General features: G+C 37.0%; 1 protein-coding gene across 1 annotated transcript in view; it reads right to left on the bottom strand.

Moving 5' to 3' along the window:
* The window catches only part of LSAMP (limbic system associated membrane protein), a 1,342,850-nt gene that overhangs the window by 812,182 nt on the left and 504,407 nt on the right, over nt 1-26,261 (bottom strand). The gene's annotated exons all lie outside the window — the stretch shown is intronic.

The raw sequence follows: 26,261 nt of genomic DNA, 5'->3' as shown, positions 1-26,261 counted from the left end.
CATTAGACAAGGGGTTGATATCAAGGATATACAAAGTACTGGTTGAACTCCAGAAGAAGAAGAAAACATCCAACCCCATCAAAAAATGGGGTGATGAAATGAACAGAAATTTTCTCAAAGAAGAAATCTGAATGGCTAAAAGGCACATGAGAAAATGCTCTACATCATTAATCATCAGGGAGATACAGATCAAAACCACAGCGAGATATCATTTCACACCACAGAGACTGGCCCATATCCAAAAGAACAAAAGTAATCGGTGCTGACGAGGATGTGGTGAGAAAGGGACCCTCCTTCACAGCTGGTGGGAATGCTGCCTGGTCCAACCCTTCTGGAAAACAGTATGGATGATTCTCAAAAAATTAGAAATTGAGCTCCCATTTGACCCAGGATTACCAATCTTGGGAATATATCCCAGAGAGGCAAAAAAGTATAGTCGAAGTAACATCTGCACTATTTGTTCATTGCAGCACTCTTTACAATAGCCAGAATCTGGAAAAACCTGAGTGCCCGAGAACAGATGATTGGTTAAAGAAACTTTCGTACATCTACACAATGGAGTACTATGTATCTATTAGAAAAGATGAAGTCATGAAACTTACATATAAGTGATACTACATGGAACGTATCATGTTAAGCTAAATGAGTTAGAAAGAGAGGGAACCTCTGACTCTGGGCACGTCTCTTCGATTCCACTGTTCTTCCTACATTAACATATGCCTCAGAATCCTGGGTCCTACGAAAACAGGATGAAAAAGCTATTAGGGTCTCCCAAAGAGGAATCGAAAGATCTATACTTGGAGTTATCACGCTTCACTCAAATGAAAGAAAGAATCCGGAGTTCCGACCTCTGTCGAGGATAAAGAATCGGGGATGCTGTCTCATTTGCCAAGGCATCAAAAATCAGATGCGCAGAACTAGAGCCATTACTGACTGGATTCCATGGGATGTCAAAAGGTTGCGTGGTCACCCACCTATCAGATAGTCAGACTTCTTTGTCAAGACCCTGAATGATTGGTTTGAGGCTCTTCCTGGTCCTAGAGCAAGCAGACACCACTGGGCTACACTAGCATGCGACAGGGATGAATGGAGATATTACTGGCGTCCACTCGAGCAAATCAATGAGTAACGGGATGTCAAGTGATCAAGTGTCTATTCAATCTAAAAGAAAATAAACTATTGTAGTAGGCCATAACAGAACACATTTTTAAAATATTACAAAACTGGCATGATAGTGATGGAGATATTTTCACAATTTGCTAGTGGTATGGTCCAGTAAATTTGTACAATAAATGCAAAAATATTAGCTCTGGAGTATACCATGTATCCGGATTATAATAAAATTTAATTCAAATAAAATTGTGTCCATGATAAACCATTATTAATTGTATTATAAACCAAAAAGTAAAAAAAATCAAAATAAGAAAATAAAAGTATAAAAAAAAATTTAAAAAAACCCATGAAACTCTTTCAATACGAAATCAAACCATGGACTCAGAATGACAGTATGGCACATAGAGAATTTGCCTTGCCTATAGCTGAGCTGGGTTCCATCCACAACACCCCATATGATCCCCTGTGCATTCCAGGAGAGATCCCTGAGTACAGAGCCAAGGAGGAAATCCTGAGTACTGCTTAGTGTGGCCCAAAAATTAAAAGGAAGAAAGGAAGAAAGAAAATAAGAAAGAAAGAAAGAAAGAAAGAAAGAAAGAAAGAAGGAAGGAAAGAAAGGGAGAAAGAAAGAAAAAGGAAGAAAGAAAGAAAGAAAAAGGAAGAAAAGAACAAAACAAATCAAATAAATCAAAGTAAGTTATGGCAATGGGAATCAGAGCATGGTCACCTCTGTGAGAGGGTCAAATAAAGGTGATATTTTCCATGGAGAAAAGCAAATGGTCAAAGGTACCATAAGCTGAGAACTGGTTGGCAGCATCGGTGGGGTTGGGGCGGGGGACATCTGGGGGTTAGGGTGTGTGTATAGAGAGTAGATGGGAGGACCATGTAACATTAGCAGAGAAAAATGGACTCTGTTGATGGGTGTGGGAGTGGAAACTTCTATGATTCAAACCCTAGTATTAGTAGTATTATAAATCAATCTTGGTGTTTTAAATTATTAAAAAGGAAAATAAAATCTCCAGAAAAAGTAATTTCCAGACAACCTTAAAAAAAGAACATTTTCTCATACACATTTTAGCCATTCTGATTTCTTCTTTGAGAATGTTTCTGTTCATTTCCTTGCCCCACTTTATTTCTTTCTGATGGGTTGGATGTTTTCTTATTGTGGAGTTCAACCAGTGAGTTGTGTAGCCTTGATATCAGCCCTCATCAGATGGATATTGGGTGAATATACTTTCCCATTCTGTGGTTTGTCTTTGTATTCTGGTCACTGTTTCTTTAGAGGTACAGAAACTTCTTATTTTAAGATAGTCCCATTTGTTTATCTCTATTTCCACTTGCCTGGTCAGTGGCGAGTCATCTTTGAAGATACCTGTAGTTTCGATGTTGTGGAGGGTTTTTGCCGACCTTGTCTTCAATGTACCTTATGGATTCTCATCTAATGTTGAGGTCTTTAATCCATTTTGATCTGACTTTTGTGCATGGTATTAAGTAGAGTTCTGAGCTCATGTTTTTGCATGCAACTGTCCAGTTTTGCCAGCACCATTTGTTGGAAAGGCTTTCTTTTGCTCCACTTCACATTTCTTGTTCCCTTATCAAAGATTAGATAATCATATATTTGATGGTATGAGTAAGGATATTCAACCCTGTTCCATTGATCTGCTGCTCTGCCTTTGTTCCAGTACCACAAATCAAATCACAAATCAACCTGTTGTTCGTTGATTGCCTCGAGCAGGCCCCAGTAACGTCTCTTTCATCCTAGCCCTGAGATTATATTCAAGGCTCTTTAGGAGAATGAGACCCATCATTGTTACTGGTATTTGGCATATTGGGTACGCCACGGGGAGTTTGCCAGACTCCGCCGTGTGGGCAGGTTACATTCAGTAGCCTGCCAGTTTGACCAAAGTAGGAATGAGATAATAAGATGTCATAATAAGATGTCATATAAAAACCGGGAGCTGGTTTTTATAGTCTCTGAGTCTTGGCCGTTGATGGGATTACATGGTGCCAGGGGGCCAGTTGGTGGGTGTGACCCCCGCCTACTGGAATTTGGAGGATCTGGGTGGAGGAACTCTCCGTTCCAGTACCATGATGTTTTAAATGTTACCTCTTTGTATAGAGTTTGAGATTAGGGAAGGTGATGCGTCCCATTTACTTTTTCCACAGAATTGCTTTAGCTATTTGTGGGGGTTTGTTGTTCCATATGAATTTCAGGAGTGTTTGGTCCACTTCCTTGAAGAATGTCATGGGTATCCTTATAGGGATCACATTGAATCTGTATAATGCTTTGGGGAGTATTGTCATTTTGACAATGTTAATTCTCTCAATCCATGAGCAGGGGATGTATTTCTGTTTCCTCATATCCTCTTTTATTTCGTGAAGTTATTTTTGTAGTTTTCTCTGTACAAGTCCTTTACCTCCTTAGTTAAGCTGATTCCAAGGTATTTGATTTTTCTGAGGCATGATTGTGAACAGAATTGCTTTTTCCATATCACTTTCTTCTCTCTCATTATTTGCATATAGGAAAGCCATGGACTTTTTTTTTTCTTTTTGGATCACACCTGCTGATGCTCAGGAGTTACTCCTGGCTTTACACTCAGAAGTCACTCCTGGCGGTGCTTGGGGGACCATATGGGATGCTGGGAATCGAACCTGGGTGGGCCACGTGCAAGGCAAATGCCCTACCCACTGTGCTATTGCTCCAGCCCCAACCATGGACTTTTGGGTATTGATTTTATAGCCTGCGACTTTACTATACAAGTCTATGTAGAGAAAATGCTCTACATCACGAATCATCAGGGAGATGCAGAGAAAAACAACAATGAGATATCCTCTCACACCACAGAGGCTGGCCCACATCCAAAAGAACAAAAGCAACCAGTGTTGGAGTGGATGTGTGGAGAAAGGGACTCCACTGCTGGTAGGAATGCCGACTGGTTCAACCCTTTTGGAAAACAGTATGGACGCTTCTCAAAAATTAGAAATTGAGCTCCCACTTGACCCAGCAATGCCACTTCTGGGAATATACCCTGGAGAGTCAAAAAAGTATAGTAGAAATGACATCTTCACTTGTATGTTCATTGTTGCACTGTTTACAATAGCCAAAATCTGGGGAAAACCGAGTGCCCAAGAACAGATGACTGGTTAAGGTAACTCTAGCATGGCTACACAATGGAATACTATGTAGCTGTTAGAAAAGATGAAGTCATGAAATTTTCATATAAGTGGATCAACATGTAGGATCATGGTAAGTGAAATGATTCAGAAAGAGAGGGACAGACATAGAAAGATTGCACTCATCTGCGGAATATAAAGTAACAGAACAGGAGACTAATACCAAGAATAGTAGAGATAAGGACCAGGATCATGAAGCAGGCCTCACATGCTGGAGAAAAAGGCAGCTCAGACAAAGAAGGGAACACCAAGTAAAAGGTGCTGAGAAGACTCGCTCAGGTTGTGAGCTGCAGAAAATAGACTATAGACAGAACACAATGGCCACTTGGTACTTCTATTGCAAACCACAATACCCAAAAGGAGAGAGAGGGAATGCCCTGCCACAGAAGCCCGAGAGGGGGTGGGGAAGAGGAGGGAGGGATACCGAGATCATTGGTGATGGAGAATTGGCACTGGAGGAGGGATGAGTAATCGATCGTTGTATAACTGAAGTGCAAACATGAACGTTTGTAAGTAAAAAAAAAATAAAAACTAAATTTTTTAAAAAATAACAATGAAGAGAAAATACCACTGGGTTGAGTGCTACATATATATAGCGGCATAGAGTGCATAATGAGATTGAATAAAACATGCTTTGGATATTTTTTGCCATTGCTTGCTTTGTTAAATGAGGAGTTAATAGCACTTTAATTGATTTCTGTGCTTTTTACATTAAAGCATTACCAAGTCATCAATGATTTTGCTTTTGGTCAAAAAGTCAGTACTAACAAACCTATGTAATATTCTCATAAAAATGATGCTTTTGTACATTAAAAAAATAACAGAAAATTCACTAAATGGGAATGAAATGTATTATAACAGATTCAGAAAAAAATTCAAGGATTAAAACAGAATATGTGTATTCTGTACATGTATATGTGCATATAAGATTTATAAAATCAATAAGACTGAATGTTAATAATCATTCATTTCATTATATGTAAAGCAAACCTCTTTATATAAGGATTTAGCTACAGATACATACATATATGCTACCTACCAAATACCAGATCCCATATAAATAATTGAAGATAGAGTGATGAAAATTAAATTTAGAATATGAAATAGATGGTATTTCTGGACTATTCAAAGAATTAATCCTCCACTATTTTCTCTCTGTACTATTAACATATTCAGCTATATGATGGTATAATATGTCTACTGTGAAGCTATATGCTTGCGGAAAAATATTCATGTAGAAGGAGACAGTATCAATTTCTTGACCAAATACAGTAAATGCCATCATGTGCTATATTGTTATTACCACTGAAACGTTTATTCTGAGTTAAGGCAAAAGTTTGACAGAAATGTTAAATTAATGGAAAAACTAAAACCTGACTGTTTTGACCTATTTTGAATTCTAATTGCTTTTTTATGACTGTTTCAATTATGCTAATTTTAGGAAAGAGTGACCAACTCAGAAACCAAGTCTTCAAATAAAAAAATCTGCATTTTTTGAAAGACCTTTCTAGTTTTCTAAGGTGTTGAATTTAATTAGTCAAGACTTAGAATCTAAAATCCCTATGTCTATAAAACATTTTTTCTTGCAAACATTTTGAGAACATGCAGGAATAAATTGCAATTTTAAGGTGTCTGTAGAGAAACATAATACATATCTTGGTTATGTTGTGATTTTTTATTTTTCTTTCCTCCAAAATGCTCAAATATACTTTAGTTAGAGATAAATAAACCAAATTTTGTGTACCTTAATTTTTTTATTTGCAAGAACTTATTTTAACACAACATGTTGCTTTTGTTCAGGTGTTTAAAATAGAATTAGATGTTTAACAGAGAAAAAAAATTGAGGGCTTGAGAAGTAGTAGAGGGGTTAAGGTTTTTATCTTACACATGGCTGACCCCAAAATTGAGTACTGTTAGAAGTGATACCTGAGCAGAGTCAAGAGTAATCCCTGAGCATAGCTGGATGTGGTTTAAAACAAACTAAGTTTTTTAAGAGGAGATCCCTTTGATTATTTAATGCATGAATGATAATGTGTTTATGTATATATTAGTAAATATGTTTATCTAACAAATTTCTTAATATCATATTCTACAATATCACACTCAGCTCCCGGGAGAGAACAAGGCAGAGTCTCCTACCCTGTGCCTGACTGTCTCCACCAGGGCCCAACAGCTGAAGACCCCCGAGGCCCAGCCAAGGCCATGCTGGGAGCACTCTCCACACACTTGGATGAGCCTCACGCATAAAAGAACTGGCAGAGGAACCCAGGTGTGTGGGACCCGGAGCTGAGATCTCCAAGCCTGCACGGTTTGGGACTGGACCTGCCAGTAACTAGACAGTTACACCCACCAACTGCCGTGTAACTCCAACAACGGCCAGGATCCAGAGATTATCACACTCAGCTCCCATCTTATCATCTCATTCCTACTATGGACAAACTGGCAGGCTACCAAATGTAACCTACCCACACGGCAGAGTCTGGCAAACTCCCCGTGGTATACCCAATATGCCAAATACCAGTAACAATGATGGGTCTCATTCTCCTAACCCTGAAAATGCCTTGAATATGGCACTTTAAAAAAAAAAATCTCAGGACTAGGACGAAGAAGACGTTACTGGCACCTGCTCGAGGCCATCGACGAACAACAGGGTGGTCGTGTTCGTGATATTCTACTGAGACATTTTGGGCTGGAGTGATAGCAGAGAAGGCAGGGTGTTTGCCTTGCACCCGGCCAAACCGGGCTCGATTCCTCCGCCCCTCTCGGAGAGCCTGGCAAGCTACTGAGAGTATCTTGCCCGCATGGCAAAGCCTGGCAAGCTACCTGTGATGCATTCGATATGCCAAACACAGTAACAAGTCTCACAATGGAGACGTTACTGGACCCGCTCGAGCAAGTCCATGAACAACGGGAGGACAGTGCTACAGAGCAGTGCTGAGACTTTTTAAAATGGAGACATTTTAAATCTATAAATTGCATTCTAAACCAGATTTAAAATATACTTCTAGATGATAGAAAAAATAATTTTTACACAAGATATTTGTGTGAAAATTTTAAGGCACAAGTTTAAAATGTCTTGATGACATCTTCCAAAAAAATCAAAACACAAGTGATGCCAACACACATCTGAATACATTCACAACTGCACATAGACAAACTTTTCTTCATTTCAAAAAGTAGTGCTGTTGTTGGTTTATCCAACTCATATCATATTATTTTCTTGTTATAAATATTAGTAGCTAAACCTATTCTCCAGCTTGTGTTTATTTTGCCTGAAGTTCATTATCTTAACAATTAAATTAATCAATGCTACTTAACTAGTGACTAGTAATAATTGTAGCATTGTGCACTACTGTATATTACAGATGATAAATATAATGATTATAGAATTCAAATAACTTGATTTATTAAATATTAAGTACAGAATGTACACAAACAAATAATATTAAAAGACAAATTAAAAATACCTAATTATATCTTTAACAACTGACTTTTAAGAAAAATAATGAACTGCAGCAAAATGTTACAGAAACCAGTTTAATGGATATAGGACATCCTTTTTTCAACTTAAAAATGCTTTTGGGACATTTTCATTGTCTTGTCTTTATTAACCTCTTTGAATTTTACGAAATCTTAATCTTTCCTGTTTCCTTCTTTTTTTTTTTTTATATTAAAGGACTGCCGAAGAAAGCTCTAAAAGTGTTATGATACACTGTTCAAATGTAAAGAGTCTTCCCTTTTTGGGAAAAGTTCAGGATGCTATATTCATTTAAAAACAAACAAAAATATTAAAGAACTATTATTCACCTTTCGGCTATTATAACCATCTAAAATCTCACTACCAATTGTAGGTATAAAGCGTTTTAAATTTTTATCAATAAAATATCAGTCTTTTTTCCAAAAAGTACGACTCTCTCATTGTAAATTCCTCTGACTACTATCTAGTATCCTCTGTGATAATTCCTTTTGCCCTTTGTCATCCTTCCAAGGTGTCCTTATCTACTCATGCTGTGTCCTCCTTTCTCCTAATTCTCGTCTTACATCATTATTTTTCAGTATTATTAGCCTGGTTTCTTTTGACACAAAGGCTGAAAAGCCACTGCCTATTTCTGTCTATGTTGCCAACTTTTCATGTCCCTGTCATAGTGACACCTTAAATCCTTGACAGCAAATGTCAGAATCTCCCAAACTACACTGTAGACCACTGAAATTTAGACTATAGCTAAATTTAATGAAGTACTCGGCAATTCTGATTCCAATAATTTATACCTTTGGGAATATATGTTATGGTGAAATCTAAATCTAAGATATTAGTAATCTCAAAATATAGAATTGGTTTTGAATATCATGTTCAAAACTATTTAGTCCTTCCTGTTTTGGTGACTGGCAACAAATGAATGAGGAATTGACTTGAGTCAGCTATCTTAAAATTTGAAGCAGGTTTCATAGTTTAATAGCAAATAATAGAGCTTTGATACAAAATAGAAAAGGGTAAAATATTGAAAGTTTCCCAGCGACTTCTTAGTACTCATTTTATAACAATTATCTATAAATTCTTATTTTTACTTCCTAATATTGACACACTTAACAACTCTCTCATTCTCTTCTGTTCTTTTGTTATCCCTTTGGCATTTTAAAATATGTTACCTAATTACTTGTAAATGTTGAATTAATTTCTTCTTGGAACAGGCATCACGGCAAATTTACACAATTTAGTTATAAAACCTCAAAATAATCCTTTAAAATGTTTTCTAAACCTTGGTTCAGAAATAGTATTTTTTTTTCTTCTTAACCTTTAAAAGGGTTCGGATGTAAAAGGACAAAGCAATTCTTGAACACAATCACTATGACATCTGCCAAAATCTAAAAATACCTCAATGGTTTGACAGACCAAATTTGTAGCCATTATTAAGTCCTAATGTTATTGCGAATGCCCTATGACTGTTAACGGGGATAGTAATATGCTTGTAGAATTACATGGTTACTGAAAGAGTCATTGTAAGTTATATTTTGCACATATTTTTGCTCCAGATGTAGGAAGAAAACATTAAATTAATCTAATTAAATAGTAATTTTTTAAAAAAATCTCTCTTAATGACATTTAGAAGGAATTACTGACATTTTCCTTGGTTCCAGAGATACTTTGAGCCATACTTCACTATTATATTATTCATCTGTATCTTTGCAGAAATCATCATCGTGGTCACTGTGTCAAGGTTATGAATAAAGTGAAACCCAAAAAAGTATGACAAAGTATCCATTTTCAAATTATTGTGCTCATATTTTTTTTCTTCCTGCTGGTCCCTAACCTGTAGAAAAATTGCTTGTATGGAGGCCAACAAACTTACCTCACTCTATGGTCTATCATAATTTCTTTCATCCCCCAAATTTGTATATTATTTAGAAGTTTCTGGATATTGCATGAAGTAACAAAGGTGTAACAAGGTAGGATTCATAGTTGTAAAGTATATTTATGGGTAAGGAATAAATAATAGAGCAATGAGTTAAACAGAAATATGTACTCAAGTTACCCTATGTTAAAGTCCTAATCTTCCAAGTTATCAGATGTGACTTTACCACGTAGAGGGTTATTGTTGATGCAATTTGTTAATATGTGGCCATGGTGTATGCCTTAATTCAGTTTTCAAGGTATCCTTATAAAAAGGAAAGTTTAGAACATAGTTACATACGGAAAGAATATTATATAACGAAAAAGGCACTGATTAAGTTATCCTACAATTCAGGGACCACCAAAGACTCCCAGTAAACCACTACAAAAGAGCTAGGGGAGACACTTACTCTTCTTGCACAGCCCTTAGAAAGCACAAACTCTGACAACTTATCCCAGGCCTGTACTATTTATAACTTGACTCTATACTTGCATTGTTTAAGCCACCCAGTTTCTGATACTTTATTAGAGAAGTCCTAGAAAACTAAGATAGGCATCCAAATTGGTAAGATGACAGAGAAAATTGGTTTAGTTTCATATGAAAAGAGAAGGAGGAAAGTCATACAAAAGACATGGGCATTTTTACTGGCTTTCTTTAATGTAGCAGGGAGGGGGATTAAAATATCGTGTACAGAAATCAAGGAGTCCACAAGGTAGAAAAAAGGGTTCAGAAACTGGAAAGTTTAAGTAATTTTGGAGAAGTAACAGAAAAAGTAAAAACAACTGCTTCCTATGAGAGACTAGTGGTCAACAAATATTCAACAAACCCTATAGTCAACGAATCAGGACTACAGTTCTAGTTTCAAATCTATCACTTAGTTTCATTTAAGAAATATTTTTCAGTAATGAGTGAAATATTGATCCTAACTCTATTTAAGAACATTCTCACACATCTGTGTCCATGTTTGAAGAAATTAGAAGTTGTGCAACCTTACAACCTCATAACTTAGCCCCAGCTTTATCATCTGGAAAATGGAACTAAAAAAAAAGCACTATAACATCAAATATTTTGTGCAAATTAAACAGATAATCTATCTAAAGTGCCTCATTGAATGAATGTCAGAGACCAAATCACATATGTACTCAATTGTGACTCACATTTTTCTTCAAATTAAATGTGGATATTAAAATTCTCCCTTTCCCCTTCCTGTCAGATTACTGAAAGCAAAACCTACAACTCAGGCTTGATTTTATCCTAGGTGACACAATTATTAATGAAAAACATATTGGGCATCCAAATTGAAAAGGAAGAAGTAAAATCATCTCAATTTGGGATATGTGGCACAATATGAAATTTAGAAAAAAATAAAAACTTCACACACACACCCTCACACACAAATAGAGTTAGGAATAATATTAAGAAAACAATATATAAAATGTATTTTATTTGTATACCCTTAAAAGAAACAAGAAAGAAACAACTGCACAGCAGAGTCTGGCAAGCTCCACCTGGCGTATTCGATATGCCAAAACTCAGTAAAAATGATGGGTCTCATTCCCCTAATCTTGAAAGACCCTCCAATGTGGCACTTGCTAAAGTCTCAGGACTAGGATGAATGAAGACATTACTGGTGCCTGCTCGAGGAAATGGATGAACATAGTCCATAACGTCATTGATGACAAGACATTAAAAGAAAAAAAAAACAAGCACAGAGGGAAGTAAATAAAATAATTAAATTTCAAAAAATTAACAAAAATTAAAATTCCTGCAATAAATTTCATCAAGAAGATGAAAGACATATAAACTTACAACTATGAAATTGACAATAGAAATTGGGAAAGTACACAATAAGCATGCTTACATCACGGCCCTCCCGTTGTTCATCGATTTTGCTCGAGCGGGCCCAGTAACATCTCCATCATGAGACTTGTTGTTACTGTGTTTGGCATATCGAGTACGTCACGGGTAGCTTGCCAGGCTCTGCGGTGCGGGCGAGATACTCTTGGTAGCTTGTTGGGCTCTCCAAGAGGAGCGGAGGAATTGAACTCTAGTTGGCCATGTTGGCTGCATGCAAGGCAAACACCCTACTGCTGTGCTATCGCTCCAGCCCAAGCATGCTTACATGTCAGAAGAATTAACATGCTTACACATCAGAAGAATTAACAATGGTACACTATCCACCCAATGCAAGGTAATCTACAGATTCACTGCGAAATATCAAAATTTCAAAAGAATTTCCCCATCAGAAGAAATAGAATATACAGACACAAAATTTATATGAAATGCATGTGACCCTGAAGATGCAACACAATTCAGAGAAAGAACAATATTGGCATTGCCATGTTTCCAGACCCAAACTACATTGCAAAGTTATTGTAATAAGAATCATATGTCATTAAAATAAAAAGCAGTTCCATACATCAACAAAGCAGAATTGAGAACCTAGGAATAAACCAACATATGTATAGTTAGTTAAGTTACAAGAAATGAGCCCAAATATACAAGGGAAGATTGTCATTCTAATCAATTAAGTGTCAGGGAAAAACAAGTCTATGTAGAAGGATAAAACAGAACACTATCTTCATTCAAAAGTAATTCAAGATGTATTTAAGTCTTGAACATATGACCATTTAAGTCAATTTCCTAGGAAAAAACACAAGAGTTATATTTCTTCAGTATCTAATGCTGATTATTTTAGATCTTATCTCAAAAACAAGTGGACAACAACAAAATTAATATATGGAATTGTAACAAACAGGTATCTGTGCATTAAAGAAAATCACCATTGAAATAAAGAAAACCTATTGAATAAGATAAAAATATTGTCAAATTATATATCTAAAAAGTATTAACACTCAAAATATAATAAACTATTGCAACTCAGTTTCAAAAGAACAAATAATCTGATTTTAAAATGAGCTTCAGGTCTGGAGACATGTTTTCCCAAAGTACACAGTGATGGCTAACAGATAAATGAAAAGGTACTCAACATTACTAATTTCAGGCAAACCCAACTCAAAATCACAATGAATATTGCTTCTTACATGCTATAATGACTATTATCAAAAACACAAGAAGAAATATGTATTGGAAAGAATGTGGAGATAAAGCTATCCTGTTTGCATTAGTGAGGAAAAAAATATCCCTGCGGTCACTGTTGCAAACAATACATTTCTTTAAATTAAAACTGTTTTTAGCTATTCCACTCATGGATGTTTATCCTAAGGAGATGCTAATTCAGAAAGATATATTAACCACACTTTCTTTTCTTTTCTTTTTTTCCCCACTCCTTGTTCTGTGGGTGCTCAGAGAACCATGTGTAATATTGGGTATCAAACCAGGGTTGGCTTCTTGAAAGGTACAGACTTTGACTCCTGCACTACATCACTGGACTCCGGGGTCCCATTTTTGTAGCAATTCTATTACTACAAAATAGAATATTGTGGCATCCACAATAATAGGGAAAACTCAGAGGACGAGAGAGATAGATCAATGGACTCAGTACATGCTTTTAATGCAGGAGGCACGGGTTCAATCCCTACCACCACTGGCCCGATAGGACTGCCAGAGAGACCCCTGAATACCAAATTAAGAGCTGCCCATCTATACCTAGAGCACTGGTGGGTGTGCCCAAGCCTCAACAATAAACAGAGAGAGGTAACTCAAGATTCCAATTATGGATAAATGAGCTAATTTTGTATTTGTACATTGAAACAAATAGTAGAATGCAGGAAATACACTTGGTGGTTGTTAGAGATGGGAATAAGTGGAATGAAGAATTGATGAGAGAAATCAAAAGTACAAAATTTCAATTACATAGTAAAAAAGTCATGGAATGTAATACATGGCATGACAACATGGTACTAATGCAGCAGCTACTTCTAAGTTGCTGAAAGAGAATTTCAAAAGTTTTTATCGTAAAAAAAGTTACAGTTCTGAATGGTGGTAGATATTGGACCTACTGTCATAATCATTTTCAATATATGGAAATATATATTGTCATGTTGTATATATGAAAATAATATAACGTCATATGTAAATTATACCTCATTTCAAAAAATCAGACATCTGAGGCAGTGGTCAGTTGTAAAAAATAATGAAGGTTGATGCCAACTTTTCTCTACCATTCTCTACCTATGTCATCCGTTCAACCTAAGTCTGAACTTCAGGCTGAATCCATCACAATAAAGTCAAAACATGCTTGTAAGTTTGGAAATGATTTGCTCTAATGAGGTCTTGCTTCTCTTCGACATCTATGGGAATATAAAACACTGAATGACATGATATGGAGGTAGATAACACTTCTTTAATCTCTACTTGCTGAGCTATTTCAATACTGTTCACTTCTCAGGAATGCAGCATCTATGAAAAGAAATACTTTTGAGGCTGCCTATACCTGGGAATGTTCAGCTTTTCAAGATTCTAGGTCATCCTCCTCCCTGATTTTTGGAGTTTTTTCAAGCTGGGAGAACAATAAGTTCTTATTGTTCTGAAAAACATAATCATTGGTTATACACAGTCCCCTAAAAAACACATTTTAAAATAAAACTTCATATTTTCTTTTAAATTTTATCAGGTAGAAAGCATAAGGGGCATTAATTTAAGATAATTTTATTAGTTTTGAGTTAAATAATTGTGCTACTTCCGGAGAAAGTATCACAAATAGCCAAGTGAATATAATGAAAAGTGACAGAATTCATCAAGGATGGAAAAATTTGTTTACAGACTGGAAAGTATTCTCTGATGAAAGAAAGACTATCCAGAAGGAATTATTCCTTTTATGTAGCCAATTAATGGCTTTCTATAACATGGAAAATAAAATTATTAAAATGATTGACTAGAAATTTCATCATGAACTACCTTCATTCAAGAACTAGGAAATGCTCTCTTTATAAGTTCATCAGGAAAAATACACAGGAGAGTATTAAACAGTTAATCCATTAGTATCAGAAACCTACTCCTTTCATGGAGAGGGCAATATTTTCATATGAGATGACATATAACCATAAGAATGATTCCTGAAGACAAGATTCACCTGTTTTGCAGAAACCACAGGATGTTTTTCCTTGCAACTTTTGATGATCTCAATATTGCCATATTTTACAATAAGTGTAAATTTATTTTTCTGGAGTAAAGGAGTAAGTTCTATAAACTGTTCTACTTCATGAAAACATCTATATTGAGACAAGTTCTCATTAAAAAGAAAATGAGTGCCAGAGAGATAGCTCAAAGGGCTGAGTATGTGCTTTTCATGTAGAAGACTGGAATTTAATACCCAGGTATTAAATGTTCCTCAAGCATTGTCTGGAGCAACCCCTGAGCACAGAGCAGGAAGTACTCTCAAGCTTTGTCAGTGAGATCCGAAACCAAAAACCCCAAACAAAAGTTAGAAAAGTGAAGTAGCTTCGGATTATTGCAGGACTAAACTCCTTTCTCAATTTCGTTTTCTTTCTCAATTTCTTTCTAATTGGGGAATATGGATGCGTGGCATGTTTTAGTATAGATGTCTTTGTATCTGGGTGCCTATGTGTATATTGTTTATATAACATACCGTTGGCTCTTACCACACAGACTTTATTATCAAATCATCTCTTTTTCTAACAGTGATATAACATAAATCATTACTTCCAGATTTTTGTTTGTGTTTTTTCCAATATTTTAATAACTACTTTTTTTACTCCTGTTCTCATAGAACTGGACTCAGAATTTGGTATTCATTTAGACATGAGGTGAATTTTCACCTCACACACCACACTTTAAAAGAAAAATGAGCAACCTCATTAAAAAGTTGAGAGAAGGAATGAAAAGAAACTTCCTTAAAGAAAACATAAAGAGGTTGGTAAGTACATGAAACACAGCACTACAAGGCTGATCATCAGGGAAATGAAAGTCAAAATAATGAGTTATCAGCTAACACCAGTGAGACCTGCATTATAAAAACGAATTAAAATTTTTAGTATTGGCATGGATGTGGTGGAAAAGGAACGCTCACTCACTGCTGGTGAGAATGCAAATTGGTTCAATTGTTCTGTAAAATAATTTGGACACTTCTAAAAAAGGTAACAATTGATTTTCCATATGATCCAGCAATCCCATTTCTGGGCATATACCCCAAGGACACAAAAACTCTATTCAGAAATGTCATTTGCACGCCTATGTACATTGCAACGTGATTCAAATAGTCACATTGTGGGAAAAACTCAAATGTCCATGAGCATATTACTGTACAAAGAAACTACAGTATAAGAAAATATGAAATCATACTATTTGCTACTACATGGATGGAAGCAGAGGGTATCATGCTGACTAAAGTAAGCTAGTAGAAGAGAGACAGTCATAGTATAATATATCTTATATATGGTATGTGGGCTGGAGAGATAGCACAACGGTAGGGCGTTTGCCTTACAAGCGGCCAACATGGCCAACCCGAGTTCGATTCCTCTGCCCCTCTCGGAGAACCTGGCAAGCTACCAGGTATCTTGCCCGCAGGGCAGAGCCTGGAAAGCTACCCGTGACGTATTCGATATGCCAAAAAAAGTAACAACAAGTCTCATGATGGAGACGTTGCTGGGCCCGCTAGAGCAAATTGATGAACAGCGGGAGGACCGTGACATATATGGTATGTAAAGAAGCATAGTAAGGAAAAAGCAAATGACCAAAAGTAACAGACCCTAAGAATTTGTATATGAACAGAGTTTAACATGGTAATAAGACTTATGTTGGAATGGGGGTGGGAGCTGGGGAAGGTGGGGCCTGGGGAATGTGGGTGATTTAGGGTCCATGTTAGAGGAAAATGGATCACACTAGTGCGAAGTTATAGTGTTGGAATGCTGTATGAATGAAATAATATTATTTATAGTACTATGAGATCATGCCAAAAAATATAAGAAAAGACACAAAGATAATGATGGAGGAAAATAGACACTAGTAGAGTGTGGGGGGGTTAAAATATTATGTACATGAAACTTTACCATTTACAGTATTGTAAATCATGTTGCTTCAAACTATTTTTTTAAAGCATGTCTAACCAATAGCATCTGACCTCAATTTGGGTCACGTGAAAGTCCTAGGGTTCTTTCATCTTGACTTTAGTAGGGTTTGCCAAACAGACATACATGAACAACTACAAGTGCAATCAAATGCAAAAACGTGTGTCAAGTTTCTAACTTGAGAGAATTGTTTCATCATCCTCATTCTACTATGAGCAGGTAGACTCTAATATACATAGAAGTGGTACAAATAAGGGGATCTGAATACAATAGATTTATAGATTAGGTTGGCAGTGCTTTGCACTAAAATAGAGGCTAACTTCCTCAAAAAACAAATTATTCAAGGAGTTAAAAACGGCAGACGCTTCAAAGTGGGGAAGCTGCTACTTTAAGACTCTCTATATTGGGGGCTGGAGAGATAGCACAGCGGGGAGGGCATTTGCCTTACACGCAGCCGACCCAGGTTCGATTCTCCGTATCCCACATGGTCCCCTGAGCACCGCCAGGAGTATCTCCTGAGTGCAAAGCCAGGAGCAACCCCTGTGCATCGCCGGGTGTGACCCAAAAAGAAAAAAAAAAAGACTCTCTATAGGCATAGCTCCAATATAGTATATATTTGATTCTAGAATATATAATAAAGCAACATAGTAACAAAAAGCCACATGATTTTTTTGGCTTTCTAGTGCATATAAAATTTATGTTTTACACCATACGAGCACAACTATTGGAGAAAATGGTGCCCATACACTTTATTTACACAGGGTGCCTTCAATTTGTGGGCTGGAGCGATAGCACAGCAGGTAGGGTATTTGCCTTGCACATGGATGACCCGAGTTTGATTCCTCTGCCCCTCTTGGAGAGCCCGGCAAACTACCGAGAGTATCTTACCTGCACGGCAAAGCCTGGCAAGCTCCCCGTGACATATTCGATATGCCAAAAACAGTTACAACAAGTCTCACAATTTGTTGTGAGATGTTACTGGTGCCCACTTAAGCAAATCTATGAACAATGAGAGGACAGTGCCTTCAATTTGTAAAACAAAACAAAATAAAAACCCTCTATATTTGCAAAGTATAATAAAGAGAAGTGCAACAAGATGAGGTATGAGATGTGGGATATTGAAGGGAAAGTTCTAGTGATAACTCCTCAGCTGCATTATCACTATGGCATATACACTATAATATAATTTTTAGAAGGTAAAAGGAGACAGAGCACATTTATTTACAAGTGAGATTAAAGAACTTTTGGTATGAAATATCCTTTAAAAAAGAATAAAAATTGGGGCTGGAGAGATAGTACAGCAGGTAGGGTGCTTTTCTTGCATGAGGCCAACCTGGGTTTGATCCTCAGGATCCCATATGTTTCCCTGAGCAGTACCAGGGGTCATTCCTAAGTCCAGAGCCAGGACTACCATAGAACACCTTTATGTGTGACTGCCCCCTCCAATAAAAAGAACAGAAATGAATATATTCAGAAGGAAAGCTCTCCCAAACAGTGCTTAGAAGGCCTGAAGACCTTCAAGACCTCTCACGATTCATCTGGGCTGATTGGACCTGAGGATAAATCAACCTTACCCAGTTGTACTTGGGGATACACCTGGCTGTGTTCAGGAGTCAAACTCAACAGTGTTCAGGGATGCATGAAATAGGATCTGGGGTTGTTCACAGTCAAGGCAAGAAAGTACTTTATTTATTTTTATAAGTCTACATCAACACCATGATTTAAAAAACTGTAATACAGTTGTTTTGGGCATTCAGCATTTCAATGTCCATTCCACGGCCAGTGTGATCTTCCCTCCACCATTGCCGCCAGTTTCGCACCCTACCGAAGGTGCTCCCATAGCAGGCACAACACAATTTATTTTATATCGTTTATAACAGCAAAACGGTAGGTGGAATTATCAGAAAACACTTCAGTAAAAGAAAATTAATATTTTTGTATCCTACAATGTGTTATTAAAGTCATTTTCTGAGGATTTACTAAGTTGTTTGTTGCTAGTTAAGCCTCTGTTTTATGTATTTATTTATTTATTTATTTATTTATTTTGCTTATTGAAATTGTGGGCTTCTGTGCTCTTTCCCATTGATGAAAATCCCAGATACAACAGTCTTCGGTCTGAAAGGCAAGTGCTTTAAACCCTTTATCTCCCCAGCTTCAGAAGAAAATATTGAAATAAAAGAAACTTTGAAAATTTGGAATGTCGTATGATATTTGCCATTTCAAATGCATCTACCACAAGTAACTGATGTATTCTTTTTAAAAAAAAAACTTTCTTTTTTTTACTTTTTGCGTCACACCTGGCAATGCACAGGGGTTACTCCTGGCTCTGCACTCAGGAATTACTCCTGGTCATGCTCAGGGGATCATATGGGATGCAGGGAATCAAACCCGGGTCAGCAGTGTGCAAGGCAAATGCCCTGCCCGCTGTGCTATCACACCAGTCCCAACTGATGTATTCTTATATACAGAACACCACAGAATTTTGTTTCTATTTCTTGAATGCCTTGAAACTTGAGCAGTGCTTAGAGGATGGAGTGATCTTAGAGGTCTCCCAGTCCTCCCAGTGAGCTGGCCTAATTGGAAATATTCAGATTGAAAATTAAGTCTAGTTGGAGGCCGAGTGATAATACAGTGGGTAAGGCATTTGCATCTCGAGCAGCCCAGCCTGGTTTAATCCCTGGCATCCCATATTGTCCCCAAAGCACCACCAGAAGTGATTCCTGAGAACAGAGTCAAGCGTAACTCTGATCTCTGCCCAGTGGGTGCCCCCCAAACAAACAACAGCAGATAAAATCTAAGCCTGATTTTGTGTCCTTCCTCATGTTCCACACTGACAAGCCCATCAGTTGGTTCCAGGATTATATTTACCGGGTAGAAATCTGCAACCCTGGATAAGATACCAAACTCTGGGGCTAGCAGAATCTGTATAACTTGCAAACAGGCCACACACCATCACTCCTCCCTCATGGATATCCTCTCTTCACTCCAAAAACGCAAGGGTAGGGGCTTTGGGAAAAGGGGCTCTGGAAGGAACTTGTGAACTCCCCCATCAAGGGAAGCACAAACCTCAAGATACACTAGCGAGCACTCTACATTGGAGAAGCCGACCTGTGTGAGGATATCTTTTTGAGCTTTGGCACAGTGCTAGGGCCTTCCATTTCCTCAGTAGCTCAATGTCTCATCAGCGTCAGAAGCGCTGGTCACCCAGAGGACGAACTCAACACATTTATGGAAGTTCTGTTCTTGTAACTTACAAAGGTCATGGAATTGAGACTCTGAGGGCTGGAGTGACAGTACAGCTGGCAGAGCATTTGCCTTGCACACAGACGATGCAGGTTCAATCCTCATCCCAAATGGTCCCAGGAACCAGGAAAGAGTGATCCCTGAGAGCAGAGTCAGGAGCCAGGAGATCCGGGCACTACTGGGTGTGGCCCCCAAACCAAAAAGAAAAAGAAAAAAGATTTTGTAGCAGGATTGCGCAGTCATGCTCCTGCACTGCTGGAATCCTTCCAGCCACCTTGATCCCTTCTGTAAGAGGATGGAAGTTGAATTTTCCCCTAGAAACTATTCTGCTCCTTCTGCTCCTTCATGAAGACCTGGTCTCTCGTGGGTCTTGCTCTCAGTGCAGTCTTGTGAGAAATGACTAACAAGCCACTGAAATGTAGAAGGGAACATTTGCCAGCCTGAAGCTCACTGGTCAGTTGGCGGGTGGTGGCTACTTCAGATGTTCCAGCCTTGACTGCTCTAGATGGAAAGACTATGGGTAACACCCCACTTAAGTGGCCTAGGACTGCAAGTAGTTCAAGCTCCTGATGTCTCCAGAGCAAACACTGGAATGCCTATACCACTGGACAAGCTACGTATTCTATTAGTGAATGTATGTTGTTGCTTTGATTGTTTGTCTGTTTTACACAATTCCCCATACACTACTATAAGTGTGACCTGTAATAAAGGTTAAAGAAGAAAAGAAAATGCCTGGCAAAGGTAAGACAATATTGAAGCATGTACAGCACGTTGAGGGTCTGTGTCTTGCTCAGCCTCCTAGAGAAAAGCTGAATCGAAGTTCAGAGGAAGCTGAACCTAAAGTCAGAAGGTGTATCTGGCCAAATCTAAGATCCACATTCCCAATTTTCAAAGTCATACTCCCAATTCTCAACTATTAGAATTTGTGACTTCTTAAGTCATTTTAACAAGTTAAATATTGTAATACTGTAAATATTGTAAGGCTCTGTAACATTTTATAAAAATTTCAAGCTTGAGAAGGTGGAATCTTTGCTTGTTTAAGTATGTACCTTATGTACTTTCTAAATATTTTTTTCACATAGTATGTCTCAAAAGCCACCGGCGATTGTAATAATACAGTATTTCAGGGACCAAGTTAATCTTTAGCTTCAATATACTAGTTAGGTAAGTGTGTGTGTGTGTGTGTGTGTGTGTGGTCTTTTTTTTCCCAAAGAAATTAGAGAGGGGGTTGGGAAGATAAGGAAACTTAATTGGTGCATTCAGTCAAGCAGTTCAGCAACAGAACATTAATTTTATTTTAATAATGTGATTTTAATTGAATACTTTGCTGGCGCGGCACTAAATTTGGTTTGTTATTTAAAATTACATTAAGAAAGATCACTTCCCCCTGCCCCTTTTGCAACTAATGTCACCCATACTCCCAACTAACATGCTTTTCATTTGGGAAGAGGCAGAATTTGAATTACAATTTCTTGAGGAATTCTTTTGAAAAATTGGGTGTCAATAGGCATCAAGTTATTGTTTTAGGATTAAAATAAAACTCAATGGAATGTAGCATCTCTTCTATATACATAATCTCTCAATGTCCACTAAATTGCGTTTTGACCTTTCCATCAACAATGGGATTCTATCTAGAAACTCTTTTTATGCCTATATTATCAATAGATGTGAGCAAATGTATTGTCATCAATCTCAGAGAAAAGCAATTTTAATGGGATAAGTATTTTTGAAGTTTGTCTTTTTATTATTATTATTTCTGGTGTCAGTTCATAGGGATGGTGGAACATACTGAGAACAATCTGCTGCTCCCTTAATGATACTTGAATAGAATTTTTCTACTCACCTGAATATCTGTCTAAACAAACTTATTGTGTTAAACTATTCATACATCTGCTGCTGAGGTCTAATATGCCCTATCTATTACATAGCGCTTTTTATATGGGTCATGTTTCCTAAAATGTATAGATAGAAAAATATGTGTTGGTGGGTTATCTATCTTGAAGAAAGATTAGCAGTACACAGGAGATAGCACTCAAACTTCATAGTCAAGATTCAAAGGCAAAATCTTTAAAACATACAATTTTTCATATAACCACAGGTGCCTGTCAAAAATAATTAAAAATAAGAATGCAATACAATTTTGATCACTTGATCACTTGATCCCCCATTACTCATCGATTTACTCGAGCTGGTGCCAGTAACGTCTCCATTCATCCCTGTTGCGTGCTAGCGTAGCCCAATGGCATCTGTTCATTCTAGGAACATGCAGCGCCTCAAACCGATCATTCAGGGTCTTGACGAAGAAGTCTGACCATCTTATAGGTGGGCGTCCACGTGATCTTTTGATGTCTCGTGGAATCCAATCAGTAATGGCTCTAGTCCAGCGGTTGTCTGTAAACCTCATTAAGTGTCCAGCCCATCTGATTTTTGATGTCTTGGCAAATGAGACAGCGTCCCTGATTTTTGAGCATTGACGAAGATCAGAACTCCGGATTCTATCTCTCATTTGAGCGAATCGTGGTATTCCAAGCATAGCTCTTTCGATTCCTCTTTGAGAGACCTGAATAACGTTCTCATCCTGTTTTCATATATAATATGATTTTATAGATACAAAATAAATGCATGTATGAGTGAATGAGCAGATACAAATATGCACAGAAAAAAAGGAGAGAAGTCTAGTGTGTAGGTGAAGCTACAAGAGGATCAGATTTGTCATCTTACAAATACTCACTCATGATCTAGCACATGCTGCATCTTCCCATGGCATTTCAGAAAGACTATTGGATTTTGTACCAGAAAAGTGGGAACTAGGGTTTGCTGACAAGCACACTGTGCCATGCGCCATGCTACATACTTTAACATATAATCTTGTATTTACTTCACTAGTAGCTTCATGAAAGAATTGCAAGGATAAAAGCTACTCTATCTTCTTGCAGCGAGAGATTACTGAAGTCTGCAATATAGTCCCTGAATTATATTGCAGGAATGTGGCTGATACAAAACTGAATTAAAATATGTAATATTGAGATGTATGGTGTCTATTTTACTATTTATTGTAAATTTTCATAAAATTCCTTAAGCTTTATTACATTCCCAAAATAAAGATGTCTATAAATATGAATTTAATAATATGTATATAGATATTGTTAAAATGATAAATGATTTTATTATCAGTATATATTGGACATATGCTATTAAATATTAAATATTGGATAAAGTATAAGTGTATCGAACAAAATGAACACTAGTAAATAATAATAATCAGAGGTATATTATATTATATATAGATATATTTATAGATCAGGCAACATTATTTAGATTTTAGGAGAAATAGGAATAGAAAATTGAAATAAAAAGTTTTTTCTGTACAACATCCTGGTATTGCTGAACTTTTCCAATTCTTTTTTTCTTTTTCTTTAGCTTTTTGGGTCCTCCAGCAATGCTCAAACATTACTAAAAACCCTTCCCACTGAACTATCGCTCTGGTCCTAGACTCTGGGGGCTGGAGTGATAAGACAGCTGGTAGAGCATTTGCCTTGCACACAGACAATGCAGGTTTGATCCTCAGCATCCCAAAGGGTCCCTGGAACCAGGAATGATCCCTGAGAGCAGAGCCAGAAGTAAGCTCTGAACACTGCTTGTGTGGCACCAAAACTCAACTCTGAAGCATCACCTTTTTTTTATTATTTTTATTTTTTATTGAACCACTGTGAGATACAGTTACAAAGCTTTCGTGGTTGTCAGACATGCAATGATTGAACACCCATCCCTCCATCAGTGTGCAGTAACTCGCCAGTATCCCTCCTACCACCCCGACACCAACCCACCCCCTGCCTCTATGGCAGACAATTTCCTTCTTATTCTCTCTCTACTTTTGGTTTTATGGTTTGCATTTCAGATACAAAGCGGTGATCAAGTGTTTAGTCCTTTACCTACTTTCAAGCTTTCATCTTTTAACCAAAATATTCCCATTCCATGGCCATGTTTGCAAGTAAGGTAAAATTAATGAATCTCTCAGACTAGTTGGATGATCTTGTAATAGCATTTACTACGTTTCTGGAGGCAGTGTTTAAAGTCAAGGTGTTTTGGTTTTGTTTTTGTTTTTTGGTAAATAAGATGCTTCATTTAGTAAGGAGAAATTGGGGGATATGTCTTTGGAGTATGATGCAGACTATGATTCAACGTAAGTTTAGTTTTGTATATTGAGCGTCTAACATGTACCAGCCATTTATAGAATATATTTTAATATAAATTATAAACACATGGTGGTCTATCAAGGAAGAAAACGGAGAAGTGAAGAAGCTTGACCAAGCTCACATATTTTGTGAGGAATAAAAGTAAAATTTGTTTCTATTATGTCTCACAACATCATGCTTTTAACCATCATACTTTCCAGTGTATATTTTGGATACAGGTAGGATTATTTTCTAGGCATTGGGATTAAAGAGATATGCTTAAAATACTCAATATAGATCAATAATTGGTACAAATGATAAAGTGGTAGGGACTTAGCTACAGAATCTAAAATACATTAAAAAAGATATTCTCATAAGATGTTAATGCTAAAATTTACCTGTGTACTAAGAACTTATGTTAAATTTGACAAGATGCCAACATCAAAAACAACAACAAAAGACCGTGTTGATCAAATAGTGAAAATAAAGAGAAAATCCTCAAATAACAGCTACCAAAAATATAGACATAATAGTGTTCTGACCGAATGCCTGCCACCTTGTGGTCACTTATTGTTAAACATCAAGTGAGAAAATTAGTTGCTGCCTTTTTTAAGAAACAAAGGTGCCTTCCGGAGTTACAATGCCAAGGTCAAAGAACTCTTTATTTTAAGCATCTGCATGTGCCTGCTGGCAGCTGGAACCATATGTGAGTTGACTTTTGAAAAATACAAACAAGCCAAATGCCCTGCACGTTTTTATTTGATTTGCATAAAAGACAGTGGTGCTTTATGGCAGTTCAGCACAAATATGGAATGGAAATATGATATTGATTTAAAATTGAAAATAAAAACAGTGCTTGAAATACAGTAAAAGACTATCAACTTCTGAGTTATAAATCATAAATCAAAACTATAACTTTTCATACTTCTATGTTGATAGGCAATAAGTGAAGGTTTTGACTAAAGTAGGTAGAAAATTGTATTTTAAAACTTTCAGGAATATAAAGAATAAGAATCCCTTTGGTTCAATTTCATATTATAATAGTGTTCATATCTCCCTGTAAAGGTGGCCAATATTTATTTTAACATATAAACATGTTAACATTTGATAGGAAATTCCGTGTTCTTCTATGACTTTTTCTTTGATCCAAGAAAAATAATGACAATATCTCTAGGGTCTAGAAGAAAAATAATTTGTTTACTTATGTGCTGGACATACGTGGTGTTCTGGGGCTCCTCCTGACTCTGTGCTTGAAGATCACTCCTGGGGTGCTTAGGGGACCATTCAGTGAAAGGGATCAAACCTTGACATTCTGCATACTAAGCAAGCATTCATCTCTCCAGTCCCGAAAATAATTGTGATTGAAAAAATGTTATATTGTACACATACCGATATGGGATATTATACAGTGATATAACTAGACATAATTAAGGGGATTTTGACCACAGAGATATAGGAGACATATTAAAATCTGACAGCCTGATATAAAAAGGACTTAACAAATAATTGGATAAAAAATGTAAATGATTTCTGAATTCCAAGTAAACAAGGCTATAAAGACAAACTGGACACTAAAACACAGTGGTCAGAAAGGTCATTGTATTGTGAAGATCATTGCGTTGTAAATCAGTGAAATAAACCAAGATGCTTGTCATTAGACTAAAAGCACCCAGAGAGCAGGGTTGGCACTTTAATTATGTATGTGGATTTAATATTGTTTTATTGGAGTGAAATTCCTCCATTAAATAAGAACCAGCAACAAGATTGGAGGTAGGAATACAATGAAGAGAAATGAAGAGAAATGAACTCACCATCAAGAAACAACAACAACAAAAATGATCTAACAACGCAGGCCGTGGTGCTTTTATAGAGGGAGCAAAGGTACATATTGTTGGTTGGCACATATAGTAATTTTTTAGTCCCACCATTAATAAAAAGAATGCATGAGACTGGGAAGATAGTACAGAGAAGTCACTTGTCTTGCACGTCGCCACCCCAGTTTGATCCTGGCACCATGTAGTTTCCTAAGCATCCGTGAATGTAGCCGTAGAGATGCCAAAGCACAACCAAGTGGTCTAAAAAACTCCTGGCACCAAAGGCCTGAATCTCACTGCACTGTTGGGCTCTCACATTAAACCACCAAACTAATTGGATGAAGGGATGGGACCCCAGGCCTA

This window comes from Sorex fumeus, unplaced genomic scaffold (assembly GCF_029834395.1).
Source record: "Sorex fumeus unplaced genomic scaffold, SorFum_2.1 ptg000265l, whole genome shotgun sequence".
Lineage (NCBI taxonomy): Eukaryota > Metazoa > Chordata > Mammalia > Eulipotyphla > Soricidae > Sorex > Sorex fumeus.
Note: the sequence above shows the minus strand (reverse complement) of the source record. Positions and strands in the feature narration are given on the sequence as shown.